The sequence below is a fragment of the Canis aureus genome, chromosome 20, assembly GCF_053574225.1.
Source record: "Canis aureus isolate CA01 chromosome 20, VMU_Caureus_v.1.0, whole genome shotgun sequence".
NCBI lineage: Eukaryota > Metazoa > Chordata > Mammalia > Carnivora > Canidae > Canis > Canis aureus.
This window is the reverse complement of record NC_135630.1, coordinates 51610052-51636730: the sequence shown is the minus strand read 5'-3', so window position 1 is coordinate 51636730 and position 26679 is coordinate 51610052.

Below are 26679 nucleotides of genomic sequence, written 5' to 3'. Positions count from 1 at the left end.
TATGCACATCTTTCATCAGATATGTTCGTTATTTTGTTCTCTGACAATATTCTAACTGGTATTTTTTAAGCTTTATTTTTGATTGCTTATTTTTAGGCAACATTAAACATTAAAAAAAAAAAAAAAAGCCTCCCTTAAGTACAAGGTAAAGCACAGTTGAGGACATTGGGGAACCGTATCTTATATACGTGTCTGGCACTTGAAAAGAATCTTTTGGCCTTTTTGCAGTAGCTATGTTTTTGGTATTTTTTTGTTTTGTTTTGTTTTGTTTTGTTTTAATGTTTTAATGAGAGATTGGAGAAGTTAGGTGGTATTTCTAGAACAATGTGTTAGCAACAGAGCCAAAAAGAATTGAGAGTTGCTGACACCCTGTCCAGGGTTCTTCAGGGGTGGGGGCAGTTATGAAAGTATCACTTTAAGTAATACTAATAAAACTGCCAACAGAGACACGGTGTTTGTTTGCAGATGGAAAAGACTGAAGTCTTTTCAATTATAAAGAGGCATAACATTTCCTATTGTAAATATTCATAATATTTAAAGGTCATTCTGACATGAGATTCTTGGTTAAACACAGAAATGTGTTCACAGGCCCATTATCACCAGGAGCTCTATCATCAGTGGCTTTGTGTTTTAGAGAACATTTTGAAATCTCTTTTATAGAGATTGTAAAAAAAAAACGGGATTGATTAATTGTGTACTATTTGACCTTATTCATGTTGCTATTTCTGAAATTCTTTGTCAAAAAGTAAATAATTTAAGTGCCTTGCATGATTTATCAGCAATCTCTTGTTTATTAAATGAATCATAATATTTTATAAGTTATGATTAATGATATATAATCATTAAGAAATTTTGCCTTCCACTATCTCCATATATTTCCCATAGTTGCTAGATCTTCAATCTCAGATTTTGGCCAGTTCCAATATGTTCCTGTACAATGTAATTTGTTGGCCTCTTTGAATTAAAAAAAAGCATCATCTCAACTATGAAAATAGTCCAATTCTCATTAATAATGAAAACTGACTTTAACATAACCTTTTCTCACCATCCGGATTGAGAACTGTTTCAGCAGAAAGAAGCAAGGAAAAGGCATGGCTGGCTTCCCCATCTGGCCTTTTCACATTCCTCCCCACTGAGCTGGCTAACCATGGTTTCTGATGCTAGAAGTAGGACCCAAGGTGAGGAAGGTATGTGTGGATAGAATGAAGAAAAGGGAAGCAGGGATGCTCGAACTACTTGATACTCATGAAATAACATCTCATTTTCTGAGATTTGCAGATACTTAATGCTGCCTTTATCTTCTGAATGTATCTATCTTTTTCTGAGAAACTTGTATATCATGCAATCTCCTTCGATATGAGTGACAGCAACTCCATGAAGATTAATATGAAGACCTTCAACATCTGTTCTTTATAGTTTCCCTCTGTTCCACTCCATTACCTTCTAGCAGCGCTCTTCTATAGGATCTAAGTCAATCTCACTGTAAGGAAACATATTTATAGGTTGTGGGAACTAAAGATGAGGGCATCTTTGAGGGGTCATTATTCAGTTTACCACACATTTTAAGAAAATTGCAGAGCTAATGTGTGGATATTTTATAGGCAAATATGCCTTCTTTCTATTTTTTTTTCTGATTAATTAGTGCTCTGATACTTATGTTAACATTACTGTTCATTAATTAAAAATACTTAGTATTTATTATAGGCAAATGTTATAATCTAAAGATAATGACATATGTTCTTCAGGTTATTTTGAATAAACTTACACTCAAATATGTTTAGCCTGTGTGAAAAATTGTAAGGCAAGTGAATAATTTAAAACACAACTCATCTGGGTCCAAGGAATCACCTACACTGAAAGTTGTGAGCCAAATTGCTTTGTGTTAAAGATACAATGTGTTATTTTACTTACAATAACAAAGAGAGATATATTGGAGGTCTCCATATTCAACTTAAAGATCTGCTTATGGTAGTAGCTAGTATATCTTGGTATTTTCTTAAATATAGATTAGTTTAAGTCCTATCAAGTTAGATGTTTGGGACTTGGGACTATTAGAAACAGCTAGACCAATAGTTTCCAACCAGCCACATTCCATTGTAATTAAGTTTTCCCTATAACTGATAAATCATGCACATCATATGGTGTAAGATAATTAATTATTGCATAGTAGTTCTTTATAGCTACCATGGTCAAGATCTGGGATCTAGAGTTGGAATGACCTGTGTTTAAAGGTCTTTAATCTGGGGGATCCCTGGGTGGCTCAGTGGATTAGCACCTGCCTTCAACCCAGGGCATCATCCTGGGGTCCCAGGACTGAGTCCCACATCAGGATCCCTGCATGGGACCTGCTTTTCCCTCTGCCTGTGTCTCTGCCTCTCTCTCTTTCTCTCTCTCTCTCTCTCTGTGTGTGTCTCATGAATAAATAAATAAAATCTTTAAAAAAATAAAGGTCTTCAATCTGAGGCAAGTCTCTTTATCTCTTGTGAGATAATAGAAGACATATAATAAGTGATAATAAGAACATGAGGAGGATTTCTTGAACGCAGTTTTAGCAAATTAGTTGAACCTAAGCAGGGGGTCACGGGAACATCCAAGTTGTGACCAAATATCCCAAGATGTGGGTAACCGGGGAACTACTACTTGTGATTGGCATCGGAAGTGAGGTGGGATCAGTTTAGTGGGCTGGGCACTTTCTCCCGTTAGATATTGTCAGACTTATGTCAAATTGTAGGATAACCAGTGGGTGTCTGGAGAATTATTTGGTGTGTGGGAAAACTTACACATATTTGGTGACCAGAAGAATCAGTAATGAAGTGTTCTGTGTAAAAGTAAAGGAGAGACACAGAAAAAGAACTGTAGGTTTACACAATTCATCTCTCCACATTGGCTTTCCTAGACTCTAAAATATTATCTAATTTATTGGGTTGTTTTGAGGTTAAACAAGGTAGCATGTGTCGAGTACTGCTTTAGTTATGAAGAGTTGCACCAGTGCTTTGTAACAAGTAGGACGTAAAAATGTTAGTTGTTAATATTATTATTATGGCCTAAATAGTTTAGGCTTTTAGAGAGACTTTTTTTTTTTTTTTGGTAAGGATTTATTTATTTATTCACAAGAGACACACAGAAAGAGGAAGAGATACAAGCAGAGGGAGAAGCAGGTTCCTCGCAGGAAGCCCAATGTGGGACTCGATCCAGGATGCTGGCATCACGCCCTGAGCTGAAGGCAGACACTCAACTGCTGAGCCACCCAAGTGTCCCTAGAGAGACTTTTAAAGACAGCATTCAACTTTTGTTAAATCACTTAGATGATGCTTGGACTGTTAATGTTCATCTCTTAGTAGAAGAAATCTTAGACTTTGAGATGATGCTAAGTTTTGAAAATTCTGAAGATCAACTCACAGGCATTCTTTAATGCTCCCTCTGCGTTGGATCCCTTAATCAGGAACAAAAACATGAAAAATAGTTGTTTGATAATTTAAAAATTTCATCAATCTGTAATTGTGATAATATCTATATACAGAAGTAAAATAGACTTACCCAGGATCCCTGGGTGGTTCAGTGGTTTAGTGCCTGCCTTTGGCCCAGAGCATGATCCTGGAGTCCTGGGATCAAGTCCCGCATCAGGCTCTCTGCATGGAGCCTGCTTCTTGCTTAGCCTGTGTCTCTGCCTCTCTCCCTCTCTGTGTCTCTCATGAATAAATAAATAAAATATTTTAAAAAATAAAATAAAATATACTTACCCAGATTTATTGTTTAAAAGAAACAAACAACCCCCCCCCCAAAAAAAAAAAAAACTTTAAAGACTAAGTTTCTCTAATGTCCATATGTGGATATTATTTATTCACTGATTTAAATCATTTAGCTTCTGGTCAAGTGTATACTACAGACACAGTAGCATATAAGATTATTAACAATTATTCCATAAATGGATGATACAGAGATCTAAATCCAAATCAAAAAGTTAAACAGCAACTTGTTCAAATTCAATTGTTTAGAAAATAGACTGACAATTTTCACTTAATTACTAAAACACATATGCCAAATTTAAGCAAAAGGCAGGATCATAAAGCGGTGAAAAAAGCTTCAGGGAGTTTATAATAGAAACACATAACCACAGCAATTCAAAAGAAAACAGAATAATTTAAGTTTCAGTAAGTATGATATAAAAATTGCTCTCAAAATTCTCCTTAAAGCCATCACCAAATTGTTGCATGTCATAGAACATATGACATTAAAATTTCTCTTAAACTATGTCAGGATGTGATGAAAACAAGAGAAACAGGAGAATAAAAGAAAGACCAAGTTTGATTTTCTTAACCCTTGCCTTATCCATTAGATTGAAAACCGCCCTCCCTGAATATCATAGTCTTGCTCCCAAATAAGCTCATCAATTGAACATGTGTCTATGAAAATGGAGAGTAAGGGTAATGCTGTCTTTAGTCTCATTCTCAATGATACAGTGTTTGTACAGTACTTATTATTTTTGCTCAGAGATCTTTGATCTTTCCAAACATTTAACTTTTTCACCCATTCCACACACTTTTATTTTTGAAAACTTTCTGTAATTCAGACACTTCCTAGGAAGTAAAGAAACCTGACCAGTCTTCTGTCCTCACAGAGATTATAGTTTTAGGAAGGAAAAGGACCCTAAAAAAACAAAACAAAACAAAACAAAAACAAAAACAAGACAACAGCAATAATATAAAATGCTAATCTAATAATGTAGAAGCAGATGACAGAGCATGGCTAGGATGCTACTTTATATTTATATGTGATAGTCATAGAAATAACTTGACCAGCAGTGCCTATTTAATTGCAGTAATTTTTATTTTTCTATCACCAAAGAAACAAATAGACCCTTTTTTTGTTTTGTTTTGATCTTCCTAGGGGATCATCTGAGTTCTGGTCCCTGAAGGGAGAACTCTACTGATTTCAGAGGTGATGCCAGATTTGAGCTTTTCTAGATACTTAATTTGTTTTGAACTACATTGATATATTTTTGGTTATAAGATTACCATAAATACACACCATGTAGATTATTGTTTTGTATATAAGGAGCCATGGCAAAAAAAAAAAATCACAAAAACATTTGGGGTGCTAAGTGAATTTGCACGATCACTTCTGACAGATAATTTATTTCCTAACCAATTGTTTCCATTTTTGCATTGGTGAAAAGTCCACTGCATCACATCACACTTTCTTTTCTTCCTTTCCTTTCCTTTCTTTCCTTTCCTTTCCTTTCCTTTCCTTTCCTTTCCTTTCCTTTCCTTTCCTTTCCTTTCCTTTCCTTTCCTTTCCTTCTTTCCTCTCCTCTCCTCTCCTCTCCTCTCCTCTCCTCTCCTCTCCTCTCCTCTCCCCTCCCCTCCCCTCCCCTCCCCTCTCCTCTCCTTTCCTTTCCTTTCCAGATTTTATTTACCTATTTGACACAGAAAGAGAGCGAGCAAACAGGGAGAGCAGCAGTGGAAGAGGGAGAAGTAGTTTTCTCTGCCAAGCAGGGAGCTGATGCAGGGCTTGATCCCAGGACCCCCGGATCATGACCTGAGCCAAAGGCAGATGCTTAACCAATGAGCCCCGCAGGTGCCCCTGCATCACAGTTTCCTAAGCTAACTTGTTCTTGCTTCTATTAAGAAGCCATCACTGTAAGCATAGATTGTATTTCATTGACTCTAAAATGTACTGTTACCTCCAAAAAAGATGATGCCAATTAAACTATAAGTCAATGCTCATTATCACTTAGACTCATATTTTATACTTTAATACTAAAAGAACTCTTAGATTTAAGTAGACATTTTTATTTAGACATATTTTATTTATTTGTTAGAATTTTATCTCTTATCAATCTAATGCAATTCATAGGAGGAAAGACTATTTGAAGTAAATTGGTTGTTTCTGAAAATTTTACAGACTACAAGTTTTCTGAGAAATTTTTCAATTCAGTCATTAATATCATCTTCAAGAGTACCGAAGAGACAGCATTTCTTAAAATCTTACAAAGAATACTTAAAATCCTTCAGTAATGGGCTCCTAAGACAATTATGCAATTATGAAAATCTAGCTTAATTAAAAAAAATACATCAGGAATTTTTTTAAAAAAGGATGTATTTATTTAGAGAGTGGGAGCATGCACACGTGTGTGCAAGTGGGGGCAGGGGCAGAGGGAGAGAAACTCAAGTAGACTCCATGCTGAGCGTGAAGCTCCACACTGTGCTTGACCTCATTCCCTGAGATCATGACCTGAGCTGAAATTAAGAGTCCTAGGCTTAATCGATTGAGCCATCCAGGTGCCCCCATGTCAAGAATTTTTGCTAAACGTTGCCTTTTCGGATGAAGTTTAAAACAAAAAAACAAAACTGCTCCAGTATTATCTCTGGACTTTCCTACATGCCACTGCCATCTTTCTGCAAGTGTTCCTCAGGCATTTTGATGGTTACCCATGCACAAGTAATGGCAACTATGCCACAGCTATAACTAGGCTGATTGCTGCTTTGAGACATTATTTAATAGGTATCCATTGAAAAGATGATAAAATGTGAAAAAAAAAATCAGCATGTCATGATTGATGAGACAGAGTAATATAGTGAGCATATTTAAGTACCACTGGTTTGACAGGAACAAAGTAAAAATTTCAGTACACTGGTTTTCCTTCTTGTTCCAGAAGATAAATTATCCTAATGCTTATCTCTAAAATATTACATTGTTAATTGGGCCTAATACACTTGCATTCTCTGAATAAAATCCAATCCTTTGTATTTTTTTTTAAAGTTCTGTGAAAGCTCAGAGATCTTTTTAAAGTTCTTTGTAAGCTCTAGAAAACAAAGTTCTCAGTAGCAACTGCTATAGTTAATTACATTTCAGTCTGGGATGTGCTTCCCTGGCAAAATAAGCTAACATATTCATTGCTAGAGCCTCTGAAGCAGGAAAAGATAAACAAGTGGTCTAGGGTGAATGGGAATTAAACCTAAGGCAACAGAATTTGGTAAAACTGCTTCTTTGTGCTTCTACTCTCAGGAGGATGTATGTGAAAAGCAGTCAGTCATCGCCAACTCCAAGTTTGTACACAGTTTTTATTTTGCTACTTGCTTCTTCCTGCTTGTACTTCTAAATAAATACCCTTAGAAGGTATAGTCTATGCCTTTGTTCTCCTTTTCTTCCAAGCTAAATGGTAGATTAGATGCATCAAGTCCAGTTACATGTATTTTTCAATCACTGACTTGACATTTGAAAGCATGTAGATGCTGAGGCATAGATGTCCCTAGAAAATGTTAGAGTAAACTGAAAATTTACTGTAAACTGGCCTGCTGACTGCTAAGAGACTTTCCCCAAATTCCAATCTTTTTCTCTTCATTATAATCTACATTCACCACTGCATTGAGAGTTGTGCAGTTTTACAGAGAAAAAGACACTAACCACACTCAGAAGCAAAGATATATTAATGAGGATTTTTATTATTAATTTACAGTGAGAATTAGAGCAGTCATACATTAAGAAATATATAACTCAATTTTATCATGTTCAACATAACTCCTTATTATCCATACAAATTTGCTCCTTCTACAGTTTTACCCGATTCAGCTGTCACTGGATAGTTATAACTTAGAACCAAAAACCTTGGACTCACCTCTGACTTCCTTGTTCCGTGAACCTTTACAACCATCCTACAGCAAATTCTGTGGACTCTACATTCAAAACACATTTAGAATTTGACCATTTCTTTCCATTTCCCTGTTGTCACACTGGTCCAGATCACCATCTTCTCTTTCTTGGACTATTGTAGTAACTTACTAAAAAGTCTCATTATTTCTACCCTTGCTCTCTGTATTAGTGTATTCTCAACATGGTAGGTACCCTGATAGATCCTAATAAAATCTCCTTTGCTTGAAATTCCCCAACTTATTCCCAACTAACTGAGTCAGGTTCAAAATCTTGAGGATAACCTACAACAACCTAATGAGTCTTTTGTCCATCTCTCATAACCAATTATTCCTTTCTCAAAATTTGTGGCCCTCTTTTTGCTTTATTTTTCTCCATATAATTTACTTTCATCTAACTTTTTTTAAAGATTTTATTTATTTATTTATTTGAAAGAGAGTGAGCAGGAGCAGGAGGAGAGGCAGAGGGAGAGAGAAAGGGAGAAGCAAACTCTCCACTGAGCAGTGAGCCTGAGGTGGGGCTCGATCCCAAACCTCTGGGATCATGACCTAAACTGAAGGCAGATGCCTAACCCACTGAGCCACCTAGATGCCCCCCATCTAACATCTTTATATTTAACACTACTAAATAAACTCCCCAGGGCAAGAATTATGGCCCGTTTTGTTCACTGTTATGGCCTCATTATGTAGAACAGTGACTGGTGTATGTTAGACATCCAACACTCAGTGAACAAAGGAATTTATTCTGTTGAGCTAAACATATTCTTTCCTTGGGGATAAATATCAAAACTAGAAAGTACTAGGTGAATATAGACTCAAAGGAAGAACAACTATTTGATTGTCTCATGTTATGATTTCCATGAAGATATAACATGTATTATATTTAGAGTCCAGGTTGAGTGTGTGATTCAACCTTCCAATTCCCTGAAAATGCTTCCTTTATCTTATTCAATGCTATTTTTGCTTAACAATTTTAATTATTTAAGTAATATATTATTGCATTAGTCTGTTTATATAAATATTCCATTTGAAGCCTAAATCCCTTTTGATCACCATACTTCTGTCTCCCCCTCCTTCCTGGAATTTCATGTGTACCCTTCCAGCAGAAACCCAAAAGACTGTTTATATATCCAAATACATGAATAAAAACATATATGATTTTTGGTGCAAGTTTTTATTTTTATGTAAACAATACCGTGTGTACAGATTGTGTAGATTGCTTTTTTCAACTTGTCTATGCTAACTCATAGATTGAATCATAGTTGAGTCCATATAGCTGCTATATATTTTTCTATCAGAAGAACAAACTAGATTTAACTATTTTCCTGTTTGAGGAACTGTGGTTATTTTAGGTTTTAATTTTTGGAAACAGGGATCCCTGGGTGGCGCAGCGGTTTAGCGCCTGCCGTTGGCCCAGGGCGCGATCCTGGAGACCCGGGATCGAATCCCACGTCGGGCTCCCGGTACATGGAGCCTGCTTCTCCTTCTGCCTATGTCTCTGCCTCTCTCTCTCTCTCTCTCTCTCTGACTATCATAAATAAAAAAAAATTAAAAAAATAATTTTTGGAAACAATTTTTCATAAAGCACTTTAGTTCATTTCCATACGCGTATGTGAATTAGCTTTTTCTATCTTAGATATTTAGAATTGCTGAATCACAGTGTAAGCACATTTTCAGTATTAACAGCTATTGCCAAATTCTTCTCCAAAGTTGCACTAGTGCTTTATATTCTCCCATCAGGAATGAAAGAAAACAGTATTTCTTCACAATTTGTCAATACATTATTGGCATTTTAATTTTTTTTTCATTTTTTTCTAATCTAGTGAATGATATTTATTCTATAGATTTAAATTACTATGAGAATTCCTAAATTTGTATATATGTGTGAATCATCTGAGTTTCCTCTTCTACACACTGGTTATTCATATTCTTTGTTGGTTTTGCATTTTACTTTATTTTCATGTTTTATCAATTGCCGTTAATGGGTTTAGGAGTTGTTTTTTTAGTGCATGTTTGGTGTGCATGTGTATTAAATACTACATAGTGGTTTTTAAAGCCTCACTGTCTTCACACACTTGCATTTCATTGCAGTTTTCAGTTTTTGAAGTACCTTCTAATTCTCACTGTTTTCTTTAGGTACCTTAATGCCATCATTAAAATAATATCCAGTGTTCTTTATATTTTTCTTGCTGTCTCCACTATGAGAACAATCTTACCTGTGTTGCCTTCTGAGTGACATTGGCGGTAATGTGTTTCATTTGCCTCTATTATTCCCAGAAAAAAAAATATTTCTGCTTTGCTTTCTCTGATTTTTTTTAACAGTTGATAGCTGAGGAAAAAGAAAAAAACAGGAAAGTAAAGGTAAGTGAACTACAGTGAAAAGATTTTGAACAGGAATCACGTAAGTCACTTGGTGCCTTATGAGTATTTAACACAGGTGAAAGATCAATTCTTCCTACCCTTAGAAAGTTTGCATTTCCATGGACATAAAATGAGTCTTGTCTCTCCTATTTCAGTTTCATCCTCACAGTAACTACCTGGGAACTGTATGTGTGCCTTCTGCTCTGCCCTCGGTCACTTAAATCAGTTTCTTTAAAGAAAAATAAATGTTCTCAGACTGTAATCTCTTGAAGGACAAAGGGCATATCTTGTAGCTTTCTTTGTTCAGTGCTTGAAACAGCATTATGGTGGTGAAAATTTTCCATGATTCCTACTACTTCAGAGTAAATAGTGGTTATTAAGTCACGCGAAGTTTCTCTTCTTTTATTGTGAGGTATCCAGATACAAAGGCCTCTATTTGTATTTCTACTGCAAAATAGTCTGCACAAGTAATGCTTTTAAATCTCATTGCTGCCTTTATGAATTTAATACTACCGAGCATGTAAGGATGTCAGAGAAAAGACTTTATGGATGTCAAATAGCTTTATCCAATATTTCTGAACTATATTGTGTTGGAATCCCCATGGAGTTATTTAGCCAACAAACTGCCCACAAACGATATTTATACTATTTTAAAATCCAAAACACAATACAGGAGATATTCAAATACTCCACTTTTTATGAGGAGTCATATAAATAAAATGTTTTTCTATGTCCTTGAAACTGATTCATGAAAGAAAAAATTAAAAATATGTTCTCTGTGTGTTCTAATTTATGACTTTTCTGGATATATTGGATTATATACACAATTATATATATATATAATTTTGTTTATATAGTATTATATATATAATATATAATATATTATAATATTATTAATATATTTTATATAGCATATATACTATATAATATATAGTATTATAATGCTATGTTATATATTATACATAATATACATAATATATAGTATTAAATATAGTAGATATAATACTGTATATTATATAATACTGTATAATATATAATATATACTGTATATTACATATAATGTATAAAATTATATATAAAATATTAATATTAATATAATATTTAATACTATGCATTATATATGTATGCTAGTATATATTTATTTGTTTATATTTTGGAGTCTGTCCATACCTCTAGAATGAGAACATGGACCTTGATTTCATTTGCTACCATATCATCCTTACCTGAAGCAGTTATAAATGAACGAATGGATAAAGGATAATAAATGTTTAGTTTAAACACAGTACAGATATATTTTTAAGATGTTGTATCTTGGGACGCCTGGGTGGCTCAGTGGTTGAGCCTCTACCTTTGGTTCAGGGCGTAATCGAGTCCTCTCATTAAGCTTTCAACGGGGAGCCTGCTTCTCCCTCTGTCTATGTCTGCCTCTCTTTCCATGTCTTTCATGAATAAATAAATAAAATGTCTTAAAAAATAAGAAATGTTGTATCTTAAAGATGTTGACTAAGCCTATTAGCTGTTTTCAGTGTTGCACAAGTTCTGAAAAAGTAATCACATTTTCATATTCTTAGGGCTCTATGTGAAACCACCAGATGTTATATAGCAGGTCACCAAGAGAACAGAATGCTCTGGTGAGGGTTACACAGATATTGATTGCAGGGATTATCTATGTCAGCAATTACATTGAGAGAAGTCAATAAGGAAGGAAAGGCTAAAATATAGGAGAGATCTATGGCATTAGTAGGGTTTGCATATCAATCAATTGCAAAATCTCAATGGCTAATGACAACATTTATTCTCATACTTATAGGCCTGTGGGTTGACAAGGGCACCTCAACCTAATGTTGCAAGCCTATGTTTGAAAGATCCTGCTCCATGAATGTTCACTCTGAGACCATAAAGGCAGAAGGCAACTGGGGCATGGTGTTCTGGTAATAGTCAGGAACTCCCCAATGGGCTGGCAGAAACAGGTGGATGTCCCATAAGGCCAAGGCTCATTACCTTTTTTATTTTTATTATTATTTTTTTATTTTTTTTAAATTTTTTTTTTTTATTTATTTATGATAGTCACAGAGAGAGAGAGAGAGAGAGGCAGAGACACAGGCAGAGAGAGAAGCAGGCTCCATGCACTGGGAGCCCGACATGGGATTCGATCCCGGGTCTCCAGGATCGCGCCCTGGGCCAAGGCAGGCGCCAAACCGCTGCGCCACCCAGGGATCCCCCTTTTTTATTTTTTAAGATTTATTTACTTATTTGAGAGAGAGAGCATGCATGTGCATACCTGTGCATGAGTGGGAGAAGGATAGAGGGAGAGAAACTTCAAGCAGACTCCTTGTTGAGCATGGAGCCCTATGCAGGGCTTAATCCCACAACTTATGAGATCATGATCTGAGCCGAAACCAAGACTTGGACAGTCAAATGACTGAGCCACCTATGCACCTCAAGGCTCACTACTTTAATGCTGTTAGTTATATCATATTTCATAGGTCAAAAGAAATTACATGGCCATGCCCAACTTCTGTGGAGCAGAGAAATATATTCCCTATGCAGTGAGGTTGGGGAGAATACATTTTGTTGAAAAATACCATAATCTATTTTAAGAATCTTTGGCAAATAAATGCGTAATAAACCCAAGGCAAACGTTTTCTTCTGTTGTCTTATAGGCTAAAACAGAACTGACTGACTAAGCCAGAGTCGTCTGGGAAGTGTTGTTCAGTCACATTTCCCATCCTCAGTTATATTGAAGAACTTATCATGTATGGGACTATATTAGTCAGGGTTCAGTTAGGGAAACACATCAAATGTAGTAATTCAGAAGAGATTTAATCTGTAGAATTTATTATATAAGTGTTGGCAGGCTAGGGAGAGCAAAGGAGGAAAAGGGTGGTTTTGTATTGAGAAGTTAAAAAAAAAAAAGATATGATACTCAAAAGTTCTTATGTGGGAGTCCATGAGTTACCCCTGCTGCTGTTCTATTGGAACCTGTTGTACTTGATGTTTTACCCACCAGTTTCAGCTTGTTCAAGACTGACACTGAAAAGGTAGCCAGGTTTGCCAGATTTGCCAGATTGCACAAGTCCAATATCCCCCCACCATATCTCTAGCAAATTTTAATAACTACCAAATCAAAGGGCCCAGAAGCAAGAAGTTTCCTCTCACTTTCTGATTTCTTTTTTTTTTTTTTTAATTTTAAGATTTTTTTTTTTCTTAGTTACGAGAGAGAGAAAGAGAGAGAGAGAGAGACAGGGAAAGGGAGAAGCAGGCTCCATGCAAGAAGCCTGATGTGGGACTGAATCCCAGGACTCCAGGAACATGCTCTGGGATGAAGGCAGGTGCTAGCCACTAGCCACTCAGGGATCCCTTCACTTTCTGATTTCCGTTTGAATACCCAATGATAAGAATGCCTCAAAAAGTCAGATGTCAAAGGGATCTGAGAAGTATAGTAAGCTCACCCCAAGACCCCTAAAATCTATACCAGAGCCAAGAAAGATGGAATTTGAAGGCCAGCAGCAAATAAGGAAATGATTGACACAAAGCTCTGTTCCTTTTTGGTTGGAGGAAGATGGGGAGCTTCTTTAGGAACTTAAGGAGAAGAGAGACAAGTGTCAAAATATGAAAATGATGGGGAAGTATTTGTTGCCCTACCAGCTAGTTGGATAAGATTTGATCTCTGTTTAAAACAAAACAAACTAAAAATGCTGCCGTAAGTGAGAAGTAGAAAGAATTCAATTCATGCACTGCACCATGAGGCCCCAGAAATGAACCTTGGGATTTCAGGGTCCACGTGATGCTATGTATGAAATACAGCACTTACGGAGAATTCAAGCCCTGGCAACAAGTCTCAGGGTAGATATGCTCAACGCCTAAAAAAGAATGCCAGAGTAGGAAAAGTTACACTAGAAGAGTCATGACACATACAAGATACAGACCTTCATATTCTTTATAATAACAGATTGAGAAAACAGAACATTTAGGAAGATGAATTTTTTGCTTAAATTGATGGATGAAAGTTTAAGGCCAATGGGATTAATCTTTAATATAGTGTAGTGTTGCAATGGCCTGAAAAATCTGAGGGTTTACAAAACTATAGACCTTAAGAGATGGAATGAAACTAGTCCATCTAACATAAACTTTATTTATTATGACCTACAAATGGAAATATATTTTATGGTGGGTTATATATACACAAATATACAAAACATAAACAAAAAGTTTTATGAAATAACATTGACCTTAACCTTGATATTTTCTATTTATCTATTTTATACTATTTCACTTTGTAAAATGATGCTGGCTGTGATCCATTTAAGTGATCTCATGACTACTAATTGGGGCTTCACAGTCAATTTAAAGTTTGATAAACACTGATCATATTTATTTATCACCTTTTAGTTAAGAAAACTCAGTTCCTGGGGCACCTGGGTGGCTCAGTAGGTTGAGTTTCCAACTCTTGGTTTTGGCTCAGGTCATGATCTTGGGGTCCTGACATCAAGCCCACTTCAGGCTCTTGCTCAACAGGGTTTCTGCTTGAGATTCTCACTCTTCATCTGCCCCTCTCACTGCTCAGCACGTGTGCTCTCGCTCTTGCTCTTTCTCAAATAAATAAATCTTAAAATAAAAGAAAGAAAACACAGATGCAGTTTGATCAATAACACTACCAATTTTCTAATGTTCCTTATGCACATAGTTGCATTATACTGCTTTTAGTCATAAAGTCCTTTAGAAGTGAGGAAATAGCTAGTTAAATTGTATTCAACCACACAGGATTTTTAATCTCTTAGCCAAAGTTTTCCAATGATTACAATTTATGTATTTGAACTACACTGCTTCATGGATTTATCTTATCTCCCCAATGAAATTGTTAGCTCTTTGAGGAAAGAACCATCTCCAATATTTCTCTTTATCTCCTATAGCAGTAACATGATTCTAAGCAAAGAATTCTAGGACTCAATAAAGGCATATTTAATAGAATAACAGAAAAAGAATTATAAAAGTTAGTTTTAAATTCATATGCTTCTGAGTGATAGCCGACAGGTGATAGTTGTGTCACTCTTCTAAAAATAAAATATACATCATAAAGTTTTCTAAATAACATGGAAAACTTAATGTTTCATTTCTCTGTTCAATACAAAGTGTTGGCACAGTGACTCAAAATATTCTGAGTTTGGAGTCCATTAACATTAACAAAAACCTTTTTTTTTTAGATCTATAAGAATAGAGTTTAGAACAGGCAAGCCTTGAGACAGTACAGCCAGCTCACATTTTCTCAGACTGGTAGAGTGCTGGTATACATTAAGAGCTTAATAGTTATCCAATATTCGTATTCTGTTAAAGTGTTGGGATTCCATGAAGAAAACAAACAGGTAGGCTTATCTTATATGAAAAGGGAAGAAAACAATCTCCACAAAGACTTTCAATTCTGCCTTTCTATCAAATACAATTTTTATGGCTTTGGCATAAACCCTTGAAAAGCTGGGATTTTTAATAGAAATACCTATATTGTTTTAAATATAGCACCCATGGGCTACTGTGTATTACAGGAAAATTCAATGTCCTTCAGAGCAACCAAATATTGGAAATATCGGTGGTGTTCCATTCAATGTTTAACTATTTGACAATCTCTCTCTCTCTCTCTCTCTCTTTTGATAGGAAATGTATTTGTCACAGTTTGCATTTGTTGAATACTGAATAATTTAAAAAACTGCTATAATCATTGCAAGCTTATGTACTTAGAACTACTACTTATGCAAATGTAAGTTTTAAAGTGCATAAATGTGGTAAGATATATTTATTACCCATGGACTGTAATTCTTCATATGCTGTCAGTATATACTACAAAGAATGCTCCACTGTGAGAAAGAAAACATGAAAGAAAAATAACAAAATTTAGTTAGAACTAAATTTGACAGTCACTAAATGTGTGATATCGGCAAATCACTTCAGTTTAGGTCTCAGTATGCTGCCAGGAAAATGGAAACAGTAATGACATTGTTAAGTGGTTATTGTGAAGGTCAAATGAGATATAAGTGAGAAGTGATTTTTAAGCATAGAAAGTAGCTTAATAATGTAAAGTATATATATTTTTACATATATACTCTTATTGTAAAATATATAATCATTGTATATGTAAATATTACACTATAACATAAGGCAAGAAATATTAAAGTATAGGGATTACTAATTATTAAAAACATCGATGAATTCTATAAATACTGCTATTTCATTTTTATGTAATCATTCTTCTTTTCCTAGATATTTAAATAGCATCTTTTTTGTTATTAACATAAAGAATTTGTAAATAAGTATATATATGTGTATGTCTGCATATATATGTGTATGTTTACACACACATAATTATTTCTTTAAAAAAATACTTTAAGTGGGGTTCTTTGGTGGCTCAGTTAAGCATTTGACTCCATTTCAGCTAAGGTCATATCTCAGGGTCATGAGATAGAATCCTGTGTCAGGCTCCATGGTCAGCAGGAATGTGGCTTAAGACTCTCTCTCCCTCTTCCTCTGCCTCTTTCCCTTCAAGTAAATAAATAAATCTTAAAAAAAAAAAAAAAGAAGATACTTGAAGTGGATTTACTCTCATCTTAGTGAAAATATTTGTAGTCAATTGACCTCTATAACTTTGTGTCAACTTCTGATCCCATAAAGAGTAAGTCACAAGTGCTGGATATTTACCACTTTTTAAAAAAAGACTTTGATAATTTGATGGTTAGAAAATAATATTGATCTTTCAATAAGTGTGTATTTGCTTACTAGGATAGTTATGTATTTTAAAATAATTATTAGGCATTTTATTAATTTTTTTCTTTAGCTTTCTATTGGAAGTAGTCTCTTTTTTATTAATTGGCATGCATTCATTATTTGCTAAGCCTCAACTTTCTTTGCTGGGACACAGGAAAAATAATACTTCATGGAATTTTTTAGTATAATAATTAAATGAGATAATATAAACTAGAGTATGGATAAAATTATTAGGAGAATGTTAAAAGTATTGTAGTTAAAAAGATATAGAGTTGTAAGTTTAATTATTAGGTTCCACACTCCAAGTTCTTTTCAAAATGGACCTCTATAACAACAAAATTATGATGACATCACTTCATGAAATGAACTAATACAATTGTCGTATTTTTCTTTTCTGGGCATCTATTCAACAAATATTTACTAACCCCTAATGGGTCTAGTCATCTTACTATAAAGCAACGCTTTAAGGGAGCACATGCACTCTTATAATTTTAAAATATATACAGATAACTTATATATCACTTTAATGTTATCTTATTAAATAATCTCCTATGGCTGAAAGTTACACAAGTTGTGATACTTCCATATAAGAGAATACTACTTGGCAATAAAAATAAGCGAACTCTTGGGGCATGCAACAACTTGTTGCTGAGTGAGGAAAGCTGATTTCAAAGAGTTACATATTATAATATTATGGAAATCATAAAATTATAGTTACGAAGAACAGATCAGTGGTGGTCAAGAGTTAGGGTTATGGGGATAAAATGACAATAGGAGTAATTTTGTTTGGAGTGAGAGAATGTTACTGTATTCTGATTGTGTTGATTGTGGAGCTATACATGTGATAAAATTGTAAACAGCTCTACACACTATAAAACCTAAATAAATCTAAATAAGATGTGTGATTTAGTTAAAAGTATCATGCCTATATCAATTTCCTGTTTTTTTTTAATTGAGATATGATTGATACGTAATATTTTATTAGTTTCTGTTGTATAATATAATGATTAAATATTTATATATATATTGGAAAATGATCACCACAATAATCTAGTTAACAAATGTCACCATACAAAGTAACATTATTTCCTTTGTGTGAAGAGAACTTTTAAAGTCTATTCTTTTAGCGATCTTCAAATATCCAATACAGTATTACTAACTATAATTGCTGCACTCTACATTCAATCTTCACATTTTATTTATTTTTTACCTGAAAGTTTGTGCCTTTGGCCCCTTCATTCATTTTGCCCCCACCCATACTCCTGACTCCGACAACTACCATTTTGTTCTCTGCATCTATGAGCTTTTTTGTTGCATTTTTTCTGGTTTTTATTTTTAGAGCCACATGTAATTGTCTTACACTATTTCACTTAGCATAAGGAGCTCAAGACTCATCCATGTTGTTGCAAATGGTAAGATTTCATTCTTTTTTATGTCTGAATAATATTCTACTCTGTGTGTGTGTGTATTGACACACAATGAGATATTTTATGTATGTATCATATGGTGATACATATATGTATACGTATATAGATATATGTATATATATCATACCTACATCATCTATCACATTATCTTGATCCATTTTTCCATTGATGGACACTTAGGTTGTTTCCATATCTTGGGTATTGTAAATGATGCTACAATAAGCAGGGGGTGCATATGTCTTTTAAATTAATGCTTCTGTTTTCTTCAGAAAAATAGCAAGAGGTATTGTTGGAATGTATGATATTTCTATTTTTAATTTTTTGTACATCTTCCATATCATCTTCCATAGTGGTTGTGCCAATTTACATTCCCACAAACATTCACACTATTTCCCTTTTTTCCACACCCTTGCCAACACTTCTTATCTCTTCTTTTTGATAATAGCCATTCTAATAGGTGTTCGGTGACAGATATCTCACTGTGGTTTTGATTTGCATTTCTCTGATGATTAGTGATGATGGGCACTTTTATGTCCTTGTTGCCCATTTGTATTCTTTGGAAAAACATTGATTCGGAATTTCTATTCATTTTTTTAAAGGTTTTATTTATTCATGAGAGAGAGAGAGAGAGAGAGAGAGAGAGGCAGAGACACAGGCAGAGGGAGAAGCAGGCCCCACGCAGGGAGCCCAACATGGGACTCCATCCCGGGTCTCCAGGATTACGCCCTGGGCTGAAGGCCGTGCTAAACCGCTGAGCCACCTGGGCTGCCCCTTCTATTCATTTTTAATGAGATTGTGTTTTGTAGAGTTGTATGAGTTTTTTATATATTTTGGATGTTAATCCTTTAACAGATATATGATTTGCAAATATTTTCTTCCATTCTGTAACTGCCTTTTTTTTTTTTTTTTTCTGTTGATGGTTTCTTTTGCTGTGCAGATTTTTAGTTTGATATAGTCTCATTTGTTGATTTTTGCATTTGCTGAGTTTGCTTTTGGTTGTCAGATCAAAAAATCAGTGCTGGGGGGGACTGGATGTCTTAGTTGTTTAAGTATCCAACTCTTTATTTTGGCTCAGGTCATGATCTCAGGGTTGTGAAATCAAGCCCTGCACTAGGCCCCATGCTGGGCTTGGAGCCTGCTTAAAATTTTCACTCTCACAATTTCCCCTCTGTCTCTCCTGCCCTTCTCTCTCTCACTCTCAAGAGAAAAACACACTAAAAAAAAAATCAGTGCTAAGATTGATATTGAAGAGCTTTTCATTTTTTTTTCTACGAGTTTTATAATTTCAGGACTTACTTTCAAGTCTTCCACCCATTTTGTGTTTTACTCTTTTGTGGCTATTCATGTTTCTCAAAAGCATGTATTGAAAAGACTGTCCTTTCTCCTTTGTATATTCTTGGCTGCTCTTTCATAAATTAGTTGACAATATATATACGTGTGGACTTATTTCTGGGCTATTTTGTTCCATAGATCTATGTGTCTGTTTTTATGCCAATACCACACTATTTTGCTTACTAAAGCTTTGTAAGATAGTTTGAAATCCGGGAGCATGATGCCTCCAGCTTTGTTCTCTTTCACAAGATGGCTTTGGCTATTTGAGTTTTTTTGTGATTCCATACAAATTTTGGGATTGTTCTTTTTTTTTTTCTTTAAATTGTATTTATTTAAGTAATCTTTACACCCAAAATGGGGCTTAAACCAACAACCCCAAGATCAAGAGTTACATGCTTGGGCACATGGATGGCTTGGTCATTTTAGCATCCAACTCTTGATTTTGGCTTAGGTCATGATCTCAGGGTTGTGAGATCAAGTCCAATATCAGACTCTGCACTCAGTGTGGATTCTGCTTGTCCATCCACTCCTCCCCCAGGCTCTCTCTTTCATAAATAAATAAATAAATAAATAAATAAATAAATAAATAAATCCTTTAAAAAAAGAAAGAATGACATACTCTTCTGACTGGGCCAGCTGGGTGCCCCGGAATTGTTTGTTCTATTTCCATAAAAAATACCACTGAAATTTTGATAAGGATTTTATTGCATTTATAGATTGTCAGATCAAAAATTTGGATAGTATGGATATTTTAACAATATTAATTCTTCCAAATCATGAGCACTAAATATCTTTGCATTTATTGGTATTCTTTCAATTTCTTTCATCAATGTCTTACAATTTTTAGTGTATATCTTTCCCCTCTTTGGTAAAATTTATTCCAGGTATTTTATTCAACTTTCTGAATTTAACAATTGTACCTTGGTTATGTAAAATGTTATATTTGAGGGCAGCTGGGTGAAGGATGCAAGAAAATACTACACACTCTATTTGAAACTTTTATGTAAATAATTTATTTAAAAAGTTAATAATTGAATAATTCATAATTATTTTTCCATGTGCTGGCACAACATTGGAGAGTATTATAATTGATGATGACTGGTAGTAGTTAATTCTAACAAGACAAGAATCATGAATAATTATTTTACCACTCTATCTCTAATACTTAGGACATTTTCTTGAATAGAGTAGGCACTCAATAAATGCTTGCTAAAGTAATAAATTAATACAAGACTTTCATCCAGTATGTGCATCTGAAGTAAGCTAATTGCACAATATTGGATTTTTAGATTGTTTCTAACATCTGCCAATATAAATAGTGTCACTGAAAAGAGCATCTTCATTCTGTATAGTTGATCTCCTATTCCTTATGATTTTTATATATTTTCCATAAGAATCAATTCTTAAGAATGGGTTAAAAATATGTAACTTTATTTGGAGCTTAAAGTTGTGAATTGCTTTCTAAAATTCTTGTATCAATTTTCTTTCCTTAAATTGTATACTGTAACAATTTTATTGAAACTGCCTAATTCTGTACTTCATCCTTGAATTCATATTCTATACCTGAGCCTTACCTTCTGTCTGCTACTCATCTATGACCTCAAATCCCTACCCAAACTTGAATCACTTTTCAGTACAATAGTTCATGGTCAAAGATGCAATGAGGAGCACTGTCATGAAAATTACTTTGCTTTATGTATGTGTGCTTATGCATATCACATATGGGGCATAAATTAGATAATGGTGAAATTCCTTTATGAAGTGAACTTTAGAAATGTTTCCATTGAACTGTTTGCTAACCGATTTACTTTGTGTATTTTCAACTACTTAGCACTATTAATGTACAAATTCAAATTAAAAATTCTGAGTGAGTTTTGAGGATGAATGTTATTAATGCTATTAATTGAAAGGTAGAGGCATTTTATTTTTTAATTTATTTATTTATTTTTGGTATTCTATTTTTTTAGATAATTTACTAACCAAGTGCCATTCAGATTAAGGTAATATTGTTCTTTTCAATATTTGGTCAATTTCCTACATTGTTTAATCCAGAAATTAGATTTTTATAACATTTAACATATCGCCAAAGAAATTGCTATATAAATCATTGCTATAACATTTTTAGCAATTTTAGATAGGAACTGGTGTATATTTGAAATTTTAAATTTAAAAGGAGATCATAATTTTTAAAAAGCAATTATACTAACTTTTACTTTCTATTAAAACTATTCTTAATTGAATATGACTTTTACCTGAATTACAGAAACCTCTAATTGTTGAGACTTCATTAATTTTGGAAGAAAAATTTACTGGAAATTGTATTTAACTTTTCTGTGTCATGACCCTTCAGTATCTAAGGTGACTCTTTGTGGCTAGGACATTTCAATTAGTAGCTTAAAATGATAGATGTGCAGACCAAAATGAATTTCCTAGTAATGTATATTAATCTAGAATGCATTTAAGAGTTAAAGTTAGTTCATTTTCCAGTAACATTGTGTAAGAACCTACCTTTACAAAAATTCATTATTATTTCATTTTAATGGTATTTTATAAGAAGTGAATTTTAAAATGCATTTAGCTTCTTGCATAGTCGGTGGAGGATATGACATTTCTCTCTCTGTCTGTTTGAAAGATATTTAAGGAACACTTGACTATTTGGACAGCAATCATAGAATAGTTGAAAATTAAGCTCATTAAGCCATAGCACCTGATTTAGTGGTAATATATGCAAGCAGGATATACTCATTTAATGATGATAATGTGCCTTACATAAGTTTACTAACTGTAACCCCAATGTGTGTGCAATGTTTAATATTACAAAATGAGACAAAAACTCACAAATTACCGTGAGAAGTCACGCTAATTATCTGTTCATTTTTAGCAAAGCAGTGGTTGTCAGTCTGTTAATTAATAAATAGTCTCAATTGGTTAATGTAGATAATTTCTTACCACATACTGTTTCTAACTCAGAAAACTGGTGTCTCAAAATATGCATTATTAGTCCAAAGACATACTAAACTGGAATGGGTGGATACACTTAATAAATCAATATTAAATCCATCATTTACTATTATGAATATCATTATTAACATAGTATCTCAAAATTTTGTCCCATTTGATGACATCATTAGTTGTCATTTTTTTCTTTTTTTCTTTTTTTAAAGATTTAATCTATTTATTTATGAGACTCACAGAGAGAGTGAGAGAGAGAGAGGCCGAGACACAGGCAGAGAGAAAAGCAGGCTCCATGCAGGGAGCCCGACGTGTGACTCGATCCCAAGTCTCCAGGATCACACCTTGGGCCGAAGGCAGTGCTAAACTGCTAAGCCACCTGGGCTGCCCTGTCATTTTTTTTTCTAATGGTAAAATGAAATATTAATTCTTATTAGGATGACAATATGGTTTGAAAACAGTTTAACTAGAATACACAAATATAATACATGGTAGCACATAAGAAGTTTTTCCTTCCCAGGTTTGCCACTGCAAAAAAAAAAAAAATTTTTTTTTTAAATGCTTAAGGATCAGGGCACCTGAGTGGCACAGTGGGTTAATTCTCTGATTCTTGGATTTGGCTCAGGTAGTGATCTCAGGGTCCTATAGGGCTCTATACTAAACACAAAGTGTCCTTAAGTTTTTTTCTCCCTCTGCCTCCCCTGCTCTCTTTCCCAAATAAATAATTAAATCTTTAAGAAAATAAAAATAAATAATAAAATAAAATAAGATTGCCTAAAAACTTAAGCATTTAGTTGCTCTATGAACTGAACTTTAAAGCAGCTCAGGACCAATGTGTCTCACTGCCAACTTATATTTAGTCTGTTTGGAGTGAATAGTTTCATATTTTTAGATAAATGGGATTATAAGAATTTTAAATTGCTCCTGCCTTATGTAAAATATGAATAATATTACTTATAATATGATTACTTTAAAAGATATTATGAGGAAAATTGATGAGTCCCTTGCAAGCAGTTCCAAGAAGCTTGGAACAAAAGCTTCACATACATACATTTTGGATAATATAAAAATAGTTGAGCATCAACTGTGGCATAGAAGATGTGATGTTGTTAGAGTATTATAATCTTAAACTGTATATTCTTCTGATCTGACTTGAGGATTTTGTCTATCTTTTTTCCCATAAGAATTCTGGGTCACTTAAGAAGCCAAATGCTGCATTATGATGAACTATAAGCTAATCTCCATTCTATAGGCAAATTTATGATATAATTTTTTTTGTTGTAGTTGCAAGTAACAATGAATAAACATGGCAAAAAATTTGCTTAAATAGTAAAAGGAGTTTTCTTTCTTTTTTTCTTAAGATTTTTAAAATTTATTTGAGAGGGAAAGAGCACAGGTAGGCAGAGGGAGAAGCAGAAACAGGTTCCCCACTGAGCAGAGAGCCTGATGTGGGGCTCGACTCCAGACTCTGGGATCATGACCTGAGCCAAAGACAGACACTTAACTGAGCCACCCAGGTGTACCTAAAAGGAATTTTCTGATTTGCATAACTAGAAGACTTAGGTAGCAGTATCCTCAGATAATGCTTGAGTTTAATTTAATGATGTTCCTTAGCACAAAGCTTCTTTCTGACTTTCTACTTTGCTTTTAATGCTATTTGCAGTCATCCTAGGATTTTTTTCCATCATGATGTAAATAAAGCTCCTAGCAGCTCAAAGGACTATATGCTTCCTTCTTCGTATCTTAGCCTCAGAAGTTCTTGCAAAATTCCAAGGTGATTGAATCATCGTAGGGCAAGCACCTATTCCCAAACCTATCCTTTTAGTGAATACAATGTACGGATTACCTTAACGTAGGTCCCATATTCTGCCCTGGCACTATGGTGTCATATGTAGATCATGGATCATGGACAGCATAGATCGCCAAATGGAAATCAGGCCCTGCTGTGAGGGTTGAGTTCAACTTTTGAAGTGGAAAAAAAAAAACATGTATACATATATATTCTTATTTTATTATTTCAATAACAATACTTAATTTTTAATATTATTTGGTTGTTTACTTTTAAATTGGTGATTCTCTATTTTATTGATCTTTTTGCATTGGAATGTGAGTGTTACAAGAGACATTGTCTCATTCATCAAGACTATTTTACTCACCAATCTATTTCTTGCATCATGAATAGTGCCTCTTATATAGCAGGTAGAACAAAAATTTGCAGAAAGAACAAGTAAGAATGTTTCCTCTGAATGTATTTTTTTCCTTCTTGTCCTTTATCTCAAGCATGGGCATGAACTTTCCCTTAATCTTTCACTGAGGGTGCTGAAAATTCAGATAAAACAGAAGCAAGCCTTGCACGTAATTTATAATTAGTATTGGATATGTCTGCTCAAAATACTATCTAAAGTAGCCTTACTATTAGGACCTTCCTCACAAAATGGCTTCTGTTTAGTTTCTAGCCTGAATCTTTGTGGTGATGGCCCATTTCTCTCCCTCCTAATTCCTCTACCCCTCCGTACTTAAAAGTTCTTGAGCATAATAATCTTACTCCCAGAGTGCAATAGACGATGTCTTTTATTTTTTTCTAATCTAAGACCTGCCAAGTTGAATTTCTGTCCCCAGTCTCACCTGTTCCCAGGGTGACTGTCAAGAGCATTTCTACTTCTTTCTAAGGAAGATTTACCTCCAATCACAGAGGTGTGGTCTGGCCTGATGCCTTCAAAAGAACAATTTCTTGGAAACAATAGTTGTGCCTCAACCCCTTTCCTTGCAAACAAATTATTTGTCTTGAACCATAATAGTGTGGGACACTTGCAGTTCAATGCATTGTTTAATTGTTTAGCTAAGTCCGATTCATTTCCAATATATGGTTTCTCTTCAAGCCCAAGTTAATTGGGCTTTCCTGTCTTTAAGTCCTATGAGGTCTCTATTGCTCACGTCTTATGGCCATTGTTTTCATAAGGATTCCCCCCAGGGCTTGCCGTAATTGTTGGAGACAGCACATTCTAAATCCATACTTGGAAAAAGAGTCCCCTAAGGACACACAATCTGCAAATATGCAAGTCTACTTGCAACATAGCCAACCTCTACATTTTCTTACAGAGCAAGTGCATCCCTTGGAGTCACATCTCTGTCTTACATCTTCAAAATTAAAAAGCACATTTTCAGTGCATGGTTTTCCTGGAACAATAAAATAGCCTCCGTGAAAGTAGAATGTAAGTCTCCAGCAACTGGAAAGCAGAATATATTCTGACTGCTTCAAAAACACAGGTTTGTTTAGCTTACTTTTTATTTGTTTGCTCTCCAGGCCTCTCAACTTTGTATATACCAGCTCCAGATTTCAAAAAATAATAGCATAAAGTTTGCATTGAAGTCAAAATGAAATGCCTGGTATGCCCATCCTCCACAGATATCTCTACCAGTAGAAGTTCAACTTTGAGCTCTTATTAAGCTTTCCCAGGGTTCACACCGCCTTTTCTATCCTCTAACCTGTTCTTATGTTGTAATCAGCTAGTTATGCCATCTGGGGAGAGAGTGTGGGAAGACTACTATGAGATTATGGTGCCAAAGTGAGATTGTCAAATATAATACAGGTCCAAGTGAAACTGGTTAATAAAAGTCTTATAAAATCACAGAATCTGTCTTACTTTTCTTCTACAAGAGAAACTGCATCACAGTTTTAGCTTTCATTACCTTCTTCCAAATTTATAAGCTAATGACATTTTAAAGAGTGACAGGGATTATCGGGTTCTCATGTTGGGAAGAAAGAGTATCCCATGCATCTCAAAAAGGATTTTGGATACTGGTTGGTCTATGGTGAAGAATTTATGCAAATAATGAAGAATTGCTGCTTGTACTCCCGATAAACTATAGTTTCTCTAGAGGAAATTCACATGTTTCTCCACATGTAAATTATGAGGACAGCTCTCCTCTAGGGAACAGAGTTGTTAATGCTAGACCTGATATAATTTGGAGGTTAAATGTGGAGACAGATTTAAGAAGAGCTCTTTTTAAGGCTTTTAGTGATAAAGGCCAAATACTTGAACTTCCAGTTTGCTAACCTTTAAGGCCAAAGATCTTAAGAGAGAAGAACCCATATTAATGGCTTAATGGAGAATAGTGGAGACATCTGACAAAAGGAATTCATTTTAGTAGCACTTTAATGAAGTGAGAATTTGGCAAAAGGAACTGAAAGGCTGACAAGTCAA